Genomic DNA, 19,049 nt, shown 5'->3' with positions numbered 1-19,049 from the left:
CTTGGGGTCTTGATTGGGACCCCTTTCCAGTGACATCTTTCCTCATGTAACAGTGTAGAATGTAACACATCTAAAATATGTTGGCCAATCCACACATCTTGAATACCTTTAGTTTCACAAAGGAGAGTCCACTTCTAATATTCATTGTACTTATTAATGATGAACTAATTTAAACAATAAAAATCCATTTCTGACATTCACTGTGCTAATTAACAAAGCCTCAGGTATTCAGGGAGACATCGATCAAAGAAGCACTTAAAGTGGCTGCCTCTGGAGTGTGTCCTTTCTGATAAAATACCAGCTCACTACCCTGGAGTAGAATTTTCCATTAGAGCAACTGCCCTTAGAGTAAAAGCAGAAATGAACCAGCACACACATAATATCCCTGTCTCTACCTCACTGGAGTATTTAAAGTAAATTGGAGACATCTAAATGGCTCTCATTTAGATATGCTTGTCTTTGGGATCTTAGATGCTTACTCTCTGATCTTGTCCACTCATGCTGTCTTATGGATTATTTGGTTGAAAGGGACAGAAACGTACCTGGACTAGTTGGAGTTTAATGGGGGTTACTGTAAGGATCCAAAGATTTGACAGGCAACATCCAGATACCAAGGCTGACAATGAAGGCTCAGAATGGAACGAGGATGTTGGGATCCCAAACATTCCCTGCCTCTCTCATGAGGCCACAGTCTTCCTCTTTTCTCTGCTTGTCTGTGTGTCTGCTTCTGTCTTCCTCTTCTCTCTGCCTTTTCCATTTCCTCATTGGCACACTTCCCCACTCCTGAGTCTATATAACCATTGAGTTGGAGCACTCATCATTACTGAAACATCACCATGTCTCTTAGGTCAATGTCTTAAAAGAGAAAAAAACCCAAAAAAACAAAAAAACAAAAAACCAAAGAGAAAGTGTGACAGGCACAGCCCTGCCCATGGCCTGGGGTCTTTTGGGTTAGAGTGTTCAGTCATCTGTGGACAGGGTGTGATAAGAGCAGGGTAAATGAGGCTGGGCATGGTGGTACACGCCTATAATCCCAGCACTTTGGGAGGCCGAGGTGGATGGATCGCTTGAGGTCAGGAGTTTGAGACCAGCCTGGCTGACATGGTGAAACCCCCTCTCTACTAAAAATACAAAAATTAGCCAGGCATGGTGGCACATGCCTGTAGTCCCAGCTACTCCTTGGGAGGCGGAGACAGGAGAATTGCTTGAACCTGGAGGAGGAGACTACAGTGAGCTGAGATCACGCCACTGCACTCCAGCCTGGGTGACAGAGTGAGACTGTCTCAAAAAAGAAAAAAAAAAAAAAAAAAAAAAAAAAAGCAGGGTAAATGAGAGTCCTCCTTGGGACTGTAGAAGGACAAATTACCCCAGAAAAAGATGAAGATAGGGAGGCTCTAATCACCACCATGCCGCAGTCCTACTTACTGGGAGTACAGCATCTTTCCAGAAAATTCCTTGATTTGCACAGGTACACACATGTATACCATGCATAGTTGATTAAACCAATCCAAGAATTACTGCCAAAGGCTATATATTTAAATTATTATATTTTTAACTTATGATATTCAAATGTACACATAAGGTGGTTTCCTAGACTCAGCTCATAAAGAAATGTCTTCTTGTTATCTCTCTCTGAGACTCCATTTGCTACAAATACCACCTTCTCAGTTGTAATTCAAGGAGGTCAGAATTGACTTTCCTGGTGATGGCCACTTCCACCAACCTGGGTACCACCCAGTAGCCATGGCTAGAATGGCACAGTCCGTCCCTCATAGATATTGCTGAAGGCTGTGAGTCAAGTAACTCGTGACCAAATCTAGTCTATGGTGAATTCTCCAAGGAAACTCTGGCCTCTATCCCAACTGTAGCAACTAGACCACAGCATAGGCTATCAGCCCAGGGATTTGATTCATGAAAGCAAAGCTGTCCTCCAGCCTGAGTGCACAGAAACCTCATATTGTTCTCAGTGTTTCCTGTCACGCTTGTTTGCATCACTTAAATTTCCCAGGGACACTGGTGTGTCAACTAATCTTATCAGCCAGGCATCTGTAAGCAGGCATGGCAATAAAGCAAACAGAGTCCTGTGTCCAGTTTGTAGGAGCTGGTCCCTTCTGCCTAGGGCAGCGACAGGACTCTGTCCAGGCCTAGGGGAGGCTCTCTCCGGTCCCTGGAGTCCTTTCCCTCTGGCTTCCTATCCCTTTAACAGGGGCAGAGCCTTTATCCCCAGTCAGAGGAAACACAGAAAATGGAGATACCTCAGGCAGACCGGATTTTGCCTAATGAGAAACCTCAGAAATGCTTGAAGAGAAAAGTCTTGCCGATCCTACTCAGACCACCCCCTCCCCACCTTGTTAGGGGTAGGAACAAGCAACACCTGAGTGCAAACCTACATTGACCTCTACTGCCCACTCCTGCTCCTCTCAAGTTCAGATGCCTGGAAAGCTCATTGACTTCAAAGAATAATGATGACATCTGTGCTAGAATATTCTCTCCTAAAAGCCTATTGGAGAAATGTCTAAAACTCAAGGACCAAATAAACACATTCCTCTTTTCAGTTTACCTCAATCTGACTGCCTTGGGCAAGTATCCTTAGGCCAGTAGGACTGCCCCTGCCCCATGGCTGGCCCCATTGACAAATGAGTCCCAGACATTTTTGCCCTGTTCACGGCCTCCACCCAAACCCAAACTCACCTCACTCTCCATTTTCTCTCCTATTTCCAGTTGGTGCTGAGCCCGTTGCCTGTTACTTAGAGCTTTACTCTTCTCCTTCAGCTCTGTAGGTCTCTCGAGCTCTCACTCTGTTGTTTCCCCTTAATTCAGATTTATGGTCTCCCTTCGAGTCCTGTGCTTCTCGTCTTCCCCAATCCTGACCTGCTCCTGGAACCCTAACGCTAAGATGGGACTTTGTGACTGGCAAACCCCTGTAGGTTTCCCATAGATCCTCAGATCAGGAGCCTCTGAAACACAAAAAAGTAAATTGGAATGGAATCCATGCTACACCATGGTGAAGAAGAGGGAACTCTAGCAAAATCTGTAAGCAGCATATTTTCTTGTCTCCGTGGAGCACCCAAAGTACAGAACCAGAATGCTCTGAAATGAGAGTTTGACAGTGGTGCTTTCTAACCTCCTCTCACTCAGGGAGACCGGATAAATGAAATGTTTCTGCACTTGTTTTTCACAGGGGGAGACAATGGGCAGCCCTGGTTTGGGGCAATATGTGTTCATGGCCCCTTGGCCGGACAGGGCTCCCTGGGGACATCAGAGGCAGCCCCCAGCTGATGGGACAAACACGGTGGGCGTGGACTGTGGGTTCCTGGTTTGGCCCTTCTACTGAGGTTGGAGAGCTGGAAAGTCTGCCATTTGCACCACATGGGTTCCAGGTTTGAGTATCTCCATAATACTCGGACATGACAATGTCACCTAGAACTGGCTTGAGCCCATTCCTCCAAGACTGGTGAGACATTTACACTCTTGCTGCTCACCCCACTTCCCCAGTCATCAGCCATTTTCCTTAGCGGTCCTCTTGCCTCAGAGGCACTGGTCAGGGCTGATTTAGGATTCTGCCTTCACGATCCCTCTTCCCAGGCCTTTCCCTAGAAATCCCCTGGGGGTTGGGGCTTTTTTATTCTCCCCAAAGCCCCCAAAAGAGACCCCTGAGCTTAAAACACCAAAGATGGTGTCCCCCATCTCTGACAGCCAAGAGCACCCAGACCCCGTTCCTTCCTGATGACCAGCCCCTCCCACCCCACCTGCTCAATGATTGACAGTGGGATTTCTTGTTATAGCAGCACACAAATGAACCAAAGGAGGAACAAAATGGAACCAGATTGAATTCTCAGTTCTGTAGGTTCTTCTCCTCCACCTCTGCCACACATAAACACCTTTGTCCAGTTACTTTTCTTTCCAGTGAATATGGGGGAAGGAATAAGAAGCAACACTAGGTGATGGAATCACCATTCTATTTAAGAGGACAAATGTGCTGTTTTATTTATCTATTTTATTTTATTTTTTATTTATGTATTTATTTTTGAGATGGAGTCTTGCTCTGTCACTAGGCTGGAGTACAGTGGCACGATCTCAGCTCACTGCAACCTCTGCCTCCTAGGTTCAAGTGATTCTCCTGCCTCAGCCTCCCGAGTAGCTGGGACTACAGGCGCCCACCACCACGCCCAGCTAATTTTTGTATTTTTAGTAGAGACAGGGTTTTACCATGTTGGCCAGGATGGTCTCCATCTCTTGACCTTGTGATTCGCCCGTCTTGGCCTCCGAAAGTACTGGGATTACAGACGTGAGCCACCACGCCCGGCCTACTTATCTATTTTAAATTAATTTTCAATTGACAACATTTGGTATATATTTATTGTGTACAATATGGACAAATGTGCTATTTATGTATGTAAGTGCTCTGAATAGTGCAATAATTGAGGACAGAGGGGCTGCCAGAACCCAGACTGGAGCCAAATCACCTGGGATTGAATCCTGTCTCTATCATTTCCTAGATTTATAAACTTAGGCAAGTTACTTAACTTCTCTTTGCCTCAGTTTCCCCACCTATAAAATGGGGGATGTTGATATTAGTACAACTGTCTCACAGTGTTGTTGTGAGGAGTAAAGAGTTATTCTATATTAAGTACGTAGAACAGTATCTGGCAATGGAAAGCACTGTATAAATGCTTGCTCTTATTATAGATAGCTGGGATATAATATTTCTGTTTCTGTCACTATGTACTTGGTTATCATAGTTTGTATTATAAGTGGAGAGCAAGTCTAATTTATAGTTTATTTATAATGAATGCTCAGCTACTTCCAAAAGATATTTAAAGTAGTTGAACAACAACAGTCACTGGAAAATTAATCAATTAGGGTCTGTCTTGTAGTTCTTTTATAGAGGATTATAATTTTTTATCTCAAGGGAAAAGCTGCCCTTTTTTGCTTGTATGTTTACACTTATGGGATAGTGGAAAGCGTCTTAAACCATAAACAAGGAGACCTTGATTGAAATAATGAGAATGCTGGAGGTGCCCTGTAACTTTTTGTGGAATGCGAGAATGCTGTTTTGAGCACCTACCATGTGCCAGGACTCACTGCTTCACCCAGATGATCCTCTTTGATTGTCACAATCTGTTCTGCAATGGAGAGGCACTCTTGCCCCCACTTTTCAGATGGCGAAGCAGGATCAGGGAGCTTAAGTAACCTGCCCAGAGTCACAAAGCAAGTGCTTGGAGGAGCGGGGCTCAAGGCCAAGTCCAATGCCAAAGTCCACATGCTTCCTGCTCTGCAACTGCCTACCCTATGATTGGACGAGACTCCGGACCACCTCCTCCAGACCACCTAAGCCTCAGGTTCTGCAGAGTAAAAATGAGAGCAAGTGGTACCTTCTGACTCTTCACATCTGGATGAGGAAAGATAAGCCCCGTTGCCCAGATAGCAAGCAATTTAACCTGGATATCAAGCCTTTTAAGCACACGGAATTCATATCCATTTTTGAGAAGCAATAGAGGCTATAAACAATGAGTCTGACCTTAATTCAAATGCTAACTGATTATGTTTGACAAAAAAAATGTAAACAGGGCTTTAATTGATTCATGTGCTTACAACTGGTGTTTCGTTTATTATTGTCTTCTCTGTAATAGCCTCCATCTGGGATTTAGGAACTGGGTTGCTAGGCAGAATCTCTGCCACCAGTTTGAGTTCAGAGCCAACATGCCTTCGTTGATTCATTCATTTATTTAACAAGTTAATGGCACTGTGGCTTGCACTGGGCTCAGTCATGCACAAAGACACATGGTCCCTGCCCTCACAGAGCTCACAATCTGAGGGGCAGTAAACAAATAACTTCTTGAAGAAATACATAGTAAAAACATGTGGTAAAAATCATGAATAGGCCTAGCCCAGTGGCTCACACCTGTTATCCCAGTGCTTTGGGAAGCCAAGGCGGGAGAATCGCTTGAGCCCAGGAGTTAGGAACCAGCCTGAGCAACACAGTGAGACCCTGTCTCTACATAAAATTGCTAAACATTTAGCTGGGCATGGTGGCATGTGCCTGTAGTCCCAGCTACTTGAGAGGCTGAGGTGGAAGGATTGCTTGAGCCCAGGAATTCGAGGTTGCAGTGAGTGAGCTATGACTGCACCAAAGCACTCCAGGTCTGGGTGACAAAGAGAGATCCTGTCTCAATAAATAAATCAATAAAATCATGAATCAAGGGAAGGAGGTACTCGGAGGGAGGATGATCAGGAGTGGGGTCAGGGGATGTCCCTCTAAAGCAGGATCTGTGAGTTGAAAAGGAGCCAGCTGGGAGAAGTTGAGGGAACGATGTTCCAGACAGAGGAAACCGTGCGGCAAAATCCCTGGGCCTGCACGGCGTGGTGTCCTTGAGGAGACAGAGGCCGCTATGGCTAGAGAGTCGGGGGTGGGGTGAGTTGCTTGGGATGGGATAATTAACAGGAAAGACAGGGAAAATAGAAACATTTTAAACAATACATGGGAACATACTTATTAAAATACAGACTGTGGGAATAGTTTCACAACACATAATTTACAAAGGAAAAAGAGTAGAGGGGAAACCTACAGATTAAGAGACTTGAGAAGCCATGTGGAGCAATGTACAGAGCCCTCATGCATAGTCAGAGGGATTGTACAATGGTGCTTGTTGGTAGTGCTGGCAATCCTCGACTTTGGGGTAACCGTATTGTATCAATGGACATGCCCCCCATCCTCATGCACCTCATTCATTTGGATGCTGAATAGTGTCTGCTATACAGTGAATTGTGTCCCCCCAAAAGTTATGTTGGAGTTCTAACCCTCAGAATGTGTCTGTTTTAGGGTCCTCCAGAAAAAGAGAACCAATGGGAAGATAGATGATAGATAGATAGATAGATAGATAGATAGATAGATAGACAGACAGACAGACAGACAGCAGACAGACAGAGAGATTTATTTTAAGGGTTTGTTTCATGTGATTATGGAGGCTCAGCAAGTTCACAATCTGCAGGGCAGGCCAACAGGCTGGAGACCCAAGAAAGAGGCCGATGTTGCCGTTTGGGTCCAAAGGCAGTCTGCTGGCAGAATTCCTTCTTGCTCAGGGAAGGTCAATCTTTGTTTTATTGAGGCCTTCAACTGATTGAATAAGACCCATGCACATTATAGAGGCAAATCTGTTTTAAAGACCACTGGCTTAAATATTAATTTCTTGTAAAAATCGACCTCACAGAAACATCCTGAACAATGTTTGACCACATATCTGAGTACTATGGCCTAGCCAAGTTGACACACAAAATTAACCATCACGGTGACCTTATTTGCACATGGAATTAGTTAAGTCTGAATGCAGTTGTTAAGGTGGGCACTAAGCCAATATGACTGGTGTCTTTACGAAAGGGGAGATTTGGACACAGAGACAGAAACACACACAGGGAGAAGCACGCCATGACTTCACTGAAGGTTGAGACCAGGGTGAGGACAGCAAACCACCAGGAGCTAGGAGAGAGGTGTGCTCAGATTGTCCACACAGCCTTGAAAAAGAATCAACACCATCAACACCTTGATCTCAGACCTCAATCCTCAAGAACTATGGGACAATAAATTTCTGTTGTTTAAGCCATCCAGTTTGCGGCACTTTGTTATAGTTGCTCTAGTGAACAAATATAGCTTTCCATAATCCAAACAGTACAGAAACAGAGAACAAGACACCAGACTCCTAGGCTGCAGAAGGCATTAGCCGGGCATAGACAAAAGAAAAACCTGAAAGAAGATGTGAGCAGGCAGCACCCATTTCTACCTGCCTGCTCTCCATCCACATCTTCCCTGGCTTCTGGGCTAACAGATAAAGCCTTCAGGCTGAGTGGAGACAGGAGAGTTGAAGAGGGAGTAAGAGAGTTAGATGCAACATGGAAGGCGTACATCCTCTGACAGCAGCCAACTCACAGAGGCGGGCGTGTCTGGGGGAACACCTTTAAATGTGAGGATAAACTCCAGGGAGTCTACATCTGATCCATTGTTGTGTCAGCAGTGGGTAGAAATGATGGCACCACACATGGGGCCAGAGGCTATCCTGAGTTTTCCATATTCCTAAAAGGGTGTGTCAGCCATCAGAAAACACCCAAGTCTCCTGAGTGAGGACACACAGAAGATACCTGGGAGACAGCAAGCCTGAGGCACAGCTCACAGTCAGGACTACAGGAAGCCTGGGAGGATGCCATGGAGACCTGCAGGTCTCAGGCAGGGTGATGGTGTGCCAGAAGCAGCAGGCCAGCAGAGCACCAAGAAGGGGGTGCCCTCTCCCCACGCCCTCACCCAGCCCTCAACACTGTGTGGGCAAGTGGGAATTCAGCCGGACATCAGTGTCAACCTCAGAGATACAAGGAAAGAGGGTGAAGAAAATCTGAACTGTAACTCAGTTCTAAAACCAGATGCCTGGGAAGTTGCTGGATCTGACTGGGTTTACTTGAAAATAGCTAATTTGAGTTTTCCACAATGGTTTGAGAAGGCTCAAGATGAAAAGTAAGGCCGGAAACAGGAAAAATAAAGTTATCTTTTGCCCACATTAAGTCTGTGTTTTATGAAATTAATGCTTGTTATAAAAGCTATTACTTATTGAATGCCAACCTTATAGCAAGAACTTTATGGATATCATGTCATTTAATTGATACGATTTTATGTGTATATATTACTATTCACAATATATAAAATTAGACAGATTAAGTTACCTGCCTAAAGTCACCCTCCTAATCATCAGTACAGCCAAGATTTGTGTCTATACCTATACAATTCTAAAACATATTCTCAGGATTGGTGGGAGCCTTTGCCTAGTACAGTATTTACCCCATTGAATTTTAAGCCACATGTCAAGAGCCTAGCACTGGGCTTCCTTGCAGAAGCTGAACTCAGGACACCTTCCTGGGTCTTTCCTTCCCCAGGTAGATGGTGTTTGCATCATTACTTTCATTACTTTGCTTTCTCACTGTCATTTCTATAGTCTTGGCTTCACCTTCTCCTTCATCAGTCTGTTCAGCTCTCTCTGGCTGGAAGACTTTTCTTGGAAGAGAAGACTGAAGCACAGTTGGTCCTCACCTGAGATGCAGCAGTCTGGCTTTTCCTTTCTAGTTTCCCTATATTGTATTGCTACTATTTCTGGGTCAAAATATCTGCTTACCTCATCCATCCATTCCCGCTTTACTCCATCAGTTATTTTTTCAAGAAAAGCAATAGGTTTGGGAAAATACTAAACTTCAAAACAAGTATAAACTGATTTCCCACAGTCAAGATTAGCTTTCTCTGATGCCCATAGGTCAATTTTTCCTTCTGTGTTGGACAAGATTTATCTTGGACGTGGGTGAGATAGAAGTTGGCCCCATTTTCTTTCCTTTTACTAAGAAGAGGCTAAGTAACACTCATACAAGCACATAGCCGGTAGTTTGTGGAGTTAGGATTCAAACTTGCGTCCACTTAACTGCGAAGTCAGTACTGCTCCTTTTCTACCATCCCACTTTTCCAAAGGGTTTCCCTACTTCCAACTATACCCACAAGCAAAAAGGCAGGTATAGGGCATCTCCTCTGTGGAAGAACAGTATTCAAAGAGATGTACACATTTAAAAACCAGCCTCATTAAATCATGATACCTTCACACATGTGTAGATCCACACACAGATATATTTGAGGGCCACGTTAAGCACTGCTGGCAGAGCTTTCACTTTCTATCTATCATCTTCCAGATCAGAGTTCCCCAAAGCAGAGGACCTCACCTCCCTATGTGTTGTGCCCTTGGGAGTTCTGTGATGACAATGATGATCATGTCCAAATAGCTAGTGGCCATCCACTCCCACTCCTCAGGCCCTTCCTCAGGACTCTGTCCAGCCATGGTGATTTGCCTGTTCAGTAGCCACTGTCCTCCACAACCAGATTTTTGTCAGATAATATCTATATTCTCACATTATCTGTTGAGGGACAGAGGTGGCAGTTTGGAAGATTGATTGGCAAGTTCTAAGAGATGGTCAATGAAGCAATTATAGCGGAAGATGTTGTCTGCATGTGAAAGTGCTTTCTGTAAAGCAGTATATGCAGATCAGTCATTGGCTGCTGCTTCTATGTTCGTCCTATTATTATTAACCACACTTTTAAAGTAGGAGAAAGACAGCAGAGCTGAAGAGCCAGAGGACTGGCATCCGTTCTTGGACCTCTGCTAACTGGTTTGTGAGTTGGGCAAGTCATTTATACTGTCTTCTTATCTAGAAAATGCAAAGCTTGTGTAGCTATGAGTATAATCAACTAGATGTCCAGAAAACTTTTCATGACTGGCAGCTCTATTAGGAGCCCAGTGGAAAAAAGTTTTCATATTTTTAATATAGTAGAGACTTTAAATGCAGGGTATGGAGGGCCCACAGGAGCACCAAGAGCTGTTTAAAAGTCCAACTGCTTGAGTTGGAACTTATTTGAGAATGCAGGTTTAAATGTACAAACACTCATACACATACACAAACAGAAGAATCTCTTATTAAGATATAATAAGCTTCTGAAAAGATAGATATTAAGTTAAATTTTTTTGAATTGAAATATTTTGATTGCATGAAGAGAGTATACCAGTTTTTTTAAAAAAGGGAAGAGACTCTTAAGTCATCAAAGCTAAGCAAAACCAAACCAAATAAATGCAACTCTAAATTTTTGTCTTACAAGAACTCATGTTATTATTTGCTTTGAAAATTAAGATTATTTTCCTTTGGAGATTGGTTTTAATTAAACATACCTGTAAAGGATTATGATGAAATAACAAAAATGATTTGTTACATGTGAAATGTTATCTGTGAAAATTTTGTTATTTTAATGTTATGTTTCATATACAGTAAGACTGTGGTTATCTGACATTACTCAGCAGAAGTCCTGATTTATAGGCACTTCTATCAAATCTATTTAGACTTACGGTTTTGAAAACATAACAAAGCAAAACTTTGATACTAATACCATCCACTCAATGAATTTGTTTTTCAATTGGTAACAAATCAGTTGAGCTTTAAAAAGTTATAAACTTGTTATCCTTTCAAAAAATAGAAAGTTACAATAGGACTTCAAGAACAGCTAACCTCATAGTCTCAAAGCAAAATTAGAATTTTAAAATTGTAAGACATTAGGGATAAATGAAAGGCTTAAAAACTACCAAAAAAGAAAAGACAGCTTTCTGAAATCAAATACCAAAAACAATGTTAGGCCAACAGCAAACTATTCATGGGTAAAAATAGATATTAGAAGACAGGGAGAACATATCTTCAAGAAATGAAGAGAAAATAACTGTTGACCTAGACTTCTATACCCAGCTAAACTATTATACACATGCCAGGATGAAATAAAGATTTCCAGACACACACAACTAAAAGTACTCACTGACTATACACTCTGGATGAAAGAACTACTACAGGATATAAGAAAGAAGAAAAATCTAGAAAAAACAATTGAAAGAAGAAAAGCTGCATAAAGAAAGCTATTAAATATTTTGATAAATATAAAAGTATTGACAATATTGATGGTTAAATAAATATCCCTCATTTGTGTGTAGAAACAAGGAGATATTTAATTCTAAATAACAGAAAACCTAGAAAATGGGAAGAAGGGTTTCAGAGAAAAGTTCAAAACTGGCTAAGTTCTTTCTTTTGGGAGGAGGAAAATACAAATAAATAAATATATCAAAATAGTCAGAATTGCTAACTAGAAGACTGTGAGGTCAAAAGGACCTGCTGCCTGTCATGAGGCTCTCTCTGGTCTTGTTGCATGAGCTGAGGTGAGTAAAGACATAATTTCCAGTTTAGGCAAAGGCAGGGAAGGAGGGAGAACACTGAGTACTTTAGCCTGAAGAATCAGGCTTACTTTTGGCACCCACGCTGAGATGTGTTTCACCCACTGCTTTGTGCAGGATTGGATTACTATGTACAAAGCAGAGGGCTGATACACACAGAACACTGGGTCACCCACATCTACGCAAATGAGGGGACTGAGGCCAGGAAAAGCAAGTCTTGGATTGATTCTTTCACACAGGGGGAAAGTTCCAGCTTTCTCTTGAGTGGCATGGTGTGAGCTAAAAGAAACTTTGCTCCTCTTTTCTTCCAGGTGCTGTGTGAAACAGGCTAGAGGCACATTTCCTCTGATTGATAGTTCTATCCTAAGCTTAACTACTCTTTGAATGTGAAGGGAAAAGTATTCCCATATCCCCAACTCTTTGAGCAGACGATTAGCACTCTGGCTAAGTTGGCTAAAGAGCAGTTGTTGGAAAGAGAAGTTCCCATTGGATCCCACCTCACACCTTAAGGAACTGATATGGAAGGAAGTACTGGGAAGGGCATGGTCCCTTTAAATGATATGGAAGGAGGCAGGGAAGTGCTGAGTAGAGAAGGGCGTGGTCCCTGGCTAGGGCTCCACACTGGGGCCTGTGCCGATGGACCTAGGTGAAGAAGGGTATTTTTGTTTTCTGCCCAAATGTTGCATTTCCCAAGACCACCCTGGCCTGCCACACCCCTATCCTGTGCCCATAAAAACCCTGAGACCCTAGCAGGCAGACACACAAGCAGCTGGATGTCGAGACGAGCACAGCAGCGGAGGAACACATGGGCAGCTGGACGTCATGAGGCAAGCACTGACAGGCACTGGCATGCTGGCAGAACACGTGGAATTTGGCTGGGGCAGTCGGAGGAGAGGCGGGGCCTCCGAGCCACCAAACTCCGGGGGAAAACCATCTCCCTTCTGGCTCCCCCATCTGCAGAGAGCTACTTCCACTCCATAAAACCTTGCCCTCCTTCTCCAAGCCCACGTGTGATCTGATTCTTCTGGTACACCAAGGCAAGAAACCCCGGATACAGAAAGCCATCTGTCCTTGTGATCAGGCAGGGCTCTAATTGAGCTAACACAGGCCACCTACGGACGGCTAAACTAAAAGTGCACACTATAACACACTTCCCCTGGGGCTTCAGCTGTAAACATTTACCCCTAGACACTGTGGTGGCGTTGGAGCCCCACAGCCTGCCCATCTGGTGTGTATGCTCCCCTAAGAGGTTTGAGCAGCAGGGCACTGAAGTGAGCCACACCCCCATTGCACGCCCTGCAATGGGGACAAGGAACTTTTCCCATTTCAGAACCATTCCAAGGAAATCAGAAGCTTATATTTGAAAACAAAACCATAAAAGTATTAGAAGAAAATGGGAAAGTATTTATTATTATCTCAGAAAGAATCCTTTCTAAGCAGCGAGCAAAAACAGAGCCACAGAACACAAGGTGATACATTTGACTATATAAAATTAAAAAAAATTTTTATGGCAGAAATCCCTAGAAACAAAGTCAAAAATCAAATGATAAAGAGGAAAAAATATTCGCAATGCATATTACAGATAGAGGACTAAATTCCTTAACATACCAAGATTTCCTACAAACCAGTAGAAAATATACCAACAACCCAGTAGAAAAATGGTAGAAATGCCCAATTTTACTCATGAGAAGGAAATGCAAATTGAAATGAGATACAATATTTTTAACCTAACAGATTGGCAAAAAGTAAAATGTTTGATAACACTATATTGGTGAGGATTTGGGGGATTCTCTCACACTCTCACATGTCAATCGTAGGAGTATAAATTGGAACAACTTGTTTGAGGAGTATTTTGGCAATGTCTATCAAAAAGTTAATGTTTTCTCCCATTCAAGTCCATTTTAAAAAATTTAGTCTACAAATATACTCTGGTATGATTTTATATAGATTCAAAGATGTTTATTGCAGCATTACTTGTAACAGAAAAAAATTGAGAGCAAAGAAAACACCCATCAATAGCAGACTTGATAAATATGTGGCACATCCATACAATGGATATTATGCAGTTATGCAGTTACTAAAAAGAATGCACTGACACTATGTATGCACCATTGATATGTTACAATGTCCCAGATATAGTAAGAGGAAAAACCAAGTAAAGCAGAGAGGATATAATATGCTTCCATTAGTAGCATGAAGCACAGACTATGTTTCCATAAAGCAGAGACTATGCTATTGAGTATATGTTTGTATATGCATAGACTGTTTCTAGAAGGATTACAAGGCTATGACAATAATGGCTCTCTTTGAGGAGGAAAACAGCTTCTGGGGAAAGGAGATAGACAGGAAGACATGTGTTTCATTGTTTACTCTTTTGAAGATTTAGAATTTTGTATTGTGTGCATGTATTACCTATTCAAAAATAATTTTTTTTCTTAAAAATTGAGCTTCCCTAAGGATAAATCAGCTGGCATAATGCCATAGGGTGAGCCATGCTATTTCATACCTCTATGTTGTTAATTCCTTTTGCCTTTACCCTTCATTTCTTCAGCTCACTCCTGCCCTTGGAAACCTTCTCTGACAGCTTCACTCTTGACCTGAATTTGATTCTTTCCCTCCACTCTCCCATGCCCCACAGCCTCAGGCATGCCTGGAGTTCAGTGGAGGCATGCCTGGATTACTTGGTTGTAATCCTGGGCTTACTGGTTTGTCTCTGGACTGGGGCTGAGTTCCTTGATGGGAGAACCATGTCATAGCAGACCTTCCACCCTGATGCAAGCACAGCACTGCCATGTGGTGGGCTTCAAGCAGAGCCACAGCTGGCTGACTGGATGGATGGAAGGAGGGGTGCTTCTACAGCATTTGTTGCTTGTGGCCAGGCATTTTCGTCTCTTTTGTTCTCTGCTATAACCTTAGCATGCACAACAGGACTTGACACACAGTAGGTAGTCAATATTTGTTGAGTGAATAATAAATGCCACCTAAAGGGAGAAGGGGAAGAAGGAATCAGTTAGCATGAAGATGTTTGAACAAAGTGGCAGAGAGGGTAGTTAGGAGAAGACCCATAGCTTGGGGTAGGGGCTCCAGGAAGCCAATGAAGGATGCTGGAGAAGGATCTGGCTTCAAAGCAGTTAGACATTTGCCCACAAGAATGACCTGGTAGAGTCTCCATATGACCTGGTAATTACACTTCTAGGTATTTCCCCTAGAGAAATAAAAACCTATGTCATGCAAAAACTTGTACACAAATGTTCGTAGCAGCATTATTTGTAACAACCAAAATGTTGAAATAACCCAAATGTCTATCAACTAATTAATAAGAAAATTAAATTGTGGTATATCCATAAAATGGAATAATATTGGGTTGGTGCAAAAGTAATTAAAAGTAATGGCAAAAACCGCAATTACTTTTGCACCAACCCAGTATTATTCAGCAATAAAAAGGAATGAAGTATTGAGCCATACTACAAAATACATGAACCCAAAGAACATTACGCAAGTAAAAGAAGCCAGTTACAAAAGGCCACATATTGCTGGGTGTGGTGGCTCATGCCTGTAATCCCAGCAGTTTGGGAGGCCAAGGCGGGCAGATCACCTGAGGTCAGGAGTTCGAGACCAGCCTGGCCAACATGGCGAAACCCCGTCTCTACTAAAAATACAAAAATTAGCCAGGCATGGTGGCATGCACCCGTAATCCCAGCTACTCAGGAGGCTGACAGGGGAGAATCACTTGAACCTGGGAGGCAGAGGTTTCTGTGAGCTGAGATCGCACCACTACCCTCTAGCCTGGGTGATAGAGTGAGACTCCATCTCAAAAATTTTTTAAAAATTTTTTTAAAGGCCACATATTGTATGATTTTATTCATATGAAATGCCCAGAATAAGGAAATCTATAGAGATAGAAGGTAGATTAGTGGTTGCTAGGGTTGGGGGCGAGAGTTAGAGGAAAATTGAGAGTAACTGCTAAGGATTGAAGAGGTTTTTCTTTAGGGGGGATGAAAATGTTATAAAATTGATTATGATGATGGTTGCACAACTCTATGAATATACTAAAAATCACTGAATTGTACACTTTAACTGGGTGCATTGTATGGTATGTGAATTATATCACAAACTGTTTGGAAAAAAAATAAAAGAATTATCTGGGGATGTGAGCCCAGAGGGCAGGCAGCCCAGCCCACACTCACAGAATGTGCCCTGGAGTCAGGTGGGGCTGAGCCCCAAGGACGTCTTCTCAGTCACTCTTCTACCCGAGAAGCCAGGAGAAGGACCCTAGCAGTGGGTCCTGAGAGCCTTGGCTTCCGAGGAGCCCCTCCCATAGTCCTCAAGGCCAGTCGGGGAATGCAGCTCCAGGGTTCTAGAAGTGAGAAGGGCTGTGGGACTTCTTTATTTCTATTCCTGCAAGAGCTGGGGGGCTCTCACTGGGTCGATGTTTGGGGTGGGTGTGAGAGGAGAGCATGGCTCAAGGCAAGGAAGTAGAAAGCAAGTTCAGTAATTCCATGTTTTTTGAGCACTTGCTCTGCATCTGGCACAGTGTTAAATGTGAAGCAATTGGAGTGCAAAGAAGCATAAGAGCCGCTCTGTCCTGGAAAACTTGCCAAGGCTGCCTGGAGACAGATGTACAAAAGATCCATGAGATGTGGTGCTAAAGCAGTGTGTGTGCTAGGGCAGTGGCCCACAAAGAAGACACGGGGAGGGATGTGTTTCCATTCTTGCAAGCAGCTTTGTGCCATCTGCATGGCACCATTGCTGTGAGCAGGGGTCTTCCCTGAGTGCTTTTCCTGAGGGAGGCCTGAGATGGGGGAGGTGCTCGAATGGTGGAACCTGGGTGTTCTGTTCTAAGTTTTGGGTTCCTGGAAGCCCATAGTTTCAGTCCTGAAAGAACGGACCATGAACAGACCTGCCCCGCAGATACAAAGGAGAGGAGGCTTGTAGGCCAGCCCACCAACGCCCGTGGAGCTGCTAACAGAGCCCAGCCATTGCACAGTACTTCTGTGTCTCATCTTAAGGCTGCAATATTTAAAGTACAGACAAGTACAGTTAGTTAATGATGGGGATACATTCTGAGAAATGCAATACTAGGCAATTTCATCACTGTGTGAACATCATAGACTGCACTTACACAAACGTCGATGGTATAGCCTATTACACACCTGGGCTCTATGGTAAAGTCTATTGCTCGTAGGCTACAAACCTGTACAGCATGTTACTGTGCTGAATACTGTAGGCAATTGTAACTCGATGGCATGTATTTGTATATGTAAACATAGAAAAGGTACAGTAAAAACACTGCATAAGGCCGGGTGCGATGGCTCACACCTGTAATTCCAGCACTTTGGGAGGCCGAGGCGGGTGGATCACGAGGTTAGGAGTTTGAGACCAGCCTGGCCAACATAGTGAAATCCTTTCTCTACTGAAAATACAGAAAACTAGCTGGGCGTGGTGGCGGGTGCCTGTAATTCCAGCTACTTGGGAGGCTGAGGCAGGAGAATCCCTTGAACCCAGGAGGCAGAGGTTGCAGTGAGCCAAGATCACACCATTGCACTCCAGCCTAGGTGACAGTGCGAGACTCTGTCAAAAAAAAAAAAAAAAAAAAAAAAAAAACTGCATAAATGATTTTTTAAAATGGTACACCTCTATAGGACACTTACCATGAATGGAGTTTGCAGGACTGGAAGTTGCTGTAGGTGAGTGAGTGAGTGGTGAGTGAATGTAAAGGCCTAGGACATTACTGTACACTACTGTAGAGTTTGTAAACTTAGTCCACTCCATTTATTTTTCAAATTTTCTTTCTTCAATAATAAATTAACCTTATCTTACTGTAACATTTTTACAAACTTTTATATTTTTAAAACTTTTGGCTCTGTTGTAATAACAGCTTAAAAGACATCGCACAACTGTACAAGAAATATTTTCTTTATAGCCTTAATCTATAATATTTTTCTATTTTTTTTAACTCATAAAACTTTTTTGTTAAAAATGAAGACACAAACACACATTAGTCTAGACCTGCACAGGGTCAGGATCATCAATGCCATTGTCTTCCACCTCCACATCTTGTCCCACTGGAAGGTCTTCAGGATCAATAACACACATGTCATCTTCTATGATAACAATGCCTCCTTCTAGATACCTCCTAAGGACCTGCCAGAGGCTGTTCTACAATTAGCACAATTAGCTTTTTTTTTTTTTTTGAGATGGAATCTCACTCTATCACCCAGGGTGGAGTGCAATGGTGTGATCTTGGCTCACTGCAACCTCCACCTCCCAAGATCAAGAGATTCTCCTGCCTCAGCCTCCCAAGTAGCTGGGACTACAGGTGCCCACCACCATGCCCAGCTAACTTTTGTATTTTTGGTAGAAATGGGGTTTTGCCACGTTGGCCAGGCTGGTCTCGAACTCCTGACCTTGTGATCCACCTGCTTCAGCCTCCCAAAGTGCTGGGATGACAGGCGTGAGCCATGGTGCCTGGCCAGCTTTATTTTTTTTAATAAGTAGGAGTATACTCTAAAATGCCAAGTATACATTTATTATCATCATAAGTATTACGTACTGTACATAACTGTACGCACTAGACTTTTGCATGACTAGCAGTGCAGTAGGTTTGTTTCCACCAGCATCTCTCCAAACACATGAGTAACGTGTTGCACTATGATGTTACAACAGCTACAACGTCACTAGTTGACAGTAATGTTTCAGCTCCATTATCATCTATGGGAGCACCATTGTGTACAAAGTCCATGGTCGATGGAAATGTCGTTATGCAGTGCATGACTATATGCAGTGCATGACTAGATTATGTGAGGGTAATTGCGTTCCAAGTTCCAAGTCAAAAAATGTTTGGACCTCAACTCCTTTGCTAGCAAATTAGACCCTTACAGTAGCTAGTTCCCAGGGAAGTCCCCTGAAATACTCTAAGGACCTGAATCACTGCTGAGCCAGACAGCATGTAGGAAAAGGCTCCTGGGTCTCATGTGAAGCTGGAGGGGTGCCTGCCCTGCCTAAGAGACCCATTCATCCCATCCAGTTGAGACCTTGGTGGACCCAGGACAGCTCAGCATGCTGGCAGTCAGGGACAGGAGAGCCAGAGACCGCAAGGTCCCATTCAGCCTTGGTGTGATTCAGGCCCAGTTGGGTCTCTGGTGCTAGGACTAGGTGATTTCAGAGGGAGATGGGAATTGACACATGGGCAGCAGCCCATGGCAATGGCAGAAGCAACCTCGGGGCTGGAAACAGAAGCTGTAATTACAGGAGAAAACACCCACAACC

At 43.4% G+C, this 19,049-nt stretch overlaps 1 long non-coding RNA gene across 1 annotated transcript; it reads right to left on the bottom strand.

The window, feature by feature from the left end:
* Positions 1-471: 471 nt before the first annotated feature.
* LOC110742885 lies at positions 472-5,393 on the bottom strand. Its single transcript, XR_002521132.2, has 3 exons — positions 5,069-5,393; positions 2,692-2,957; positions 472-789 (listed from the first exon to the last, which is right to left on the bottom strand). It is a non-coding gene; the product is annotated as an uncharacterized LOC110742885 (long non-coding RNA).
* Between the last annotated feature and the right edge of the window lie 13,656 nt (positions 5,394-19,049).

The sequence above is a fragment of the Papio anubis genome, chromosome 4 (genome assembly GCF_008728515.1).
Source record: "Papio anubis isolate 15944 chromosome 4, Panubis1.0, whole genome shotgun sequence".
Taxonomy (NCBI): Eukaryota; Metazoa; Chordata; class Mammalia; order Primates; family Cercopithecidae; genus Papio; species Papio anubis.
The sequence above is the reverse complement of the archived record's forward strand: the minus strand, read 5'-3'. Positions and strand labels throughout refer to the sequence as shown.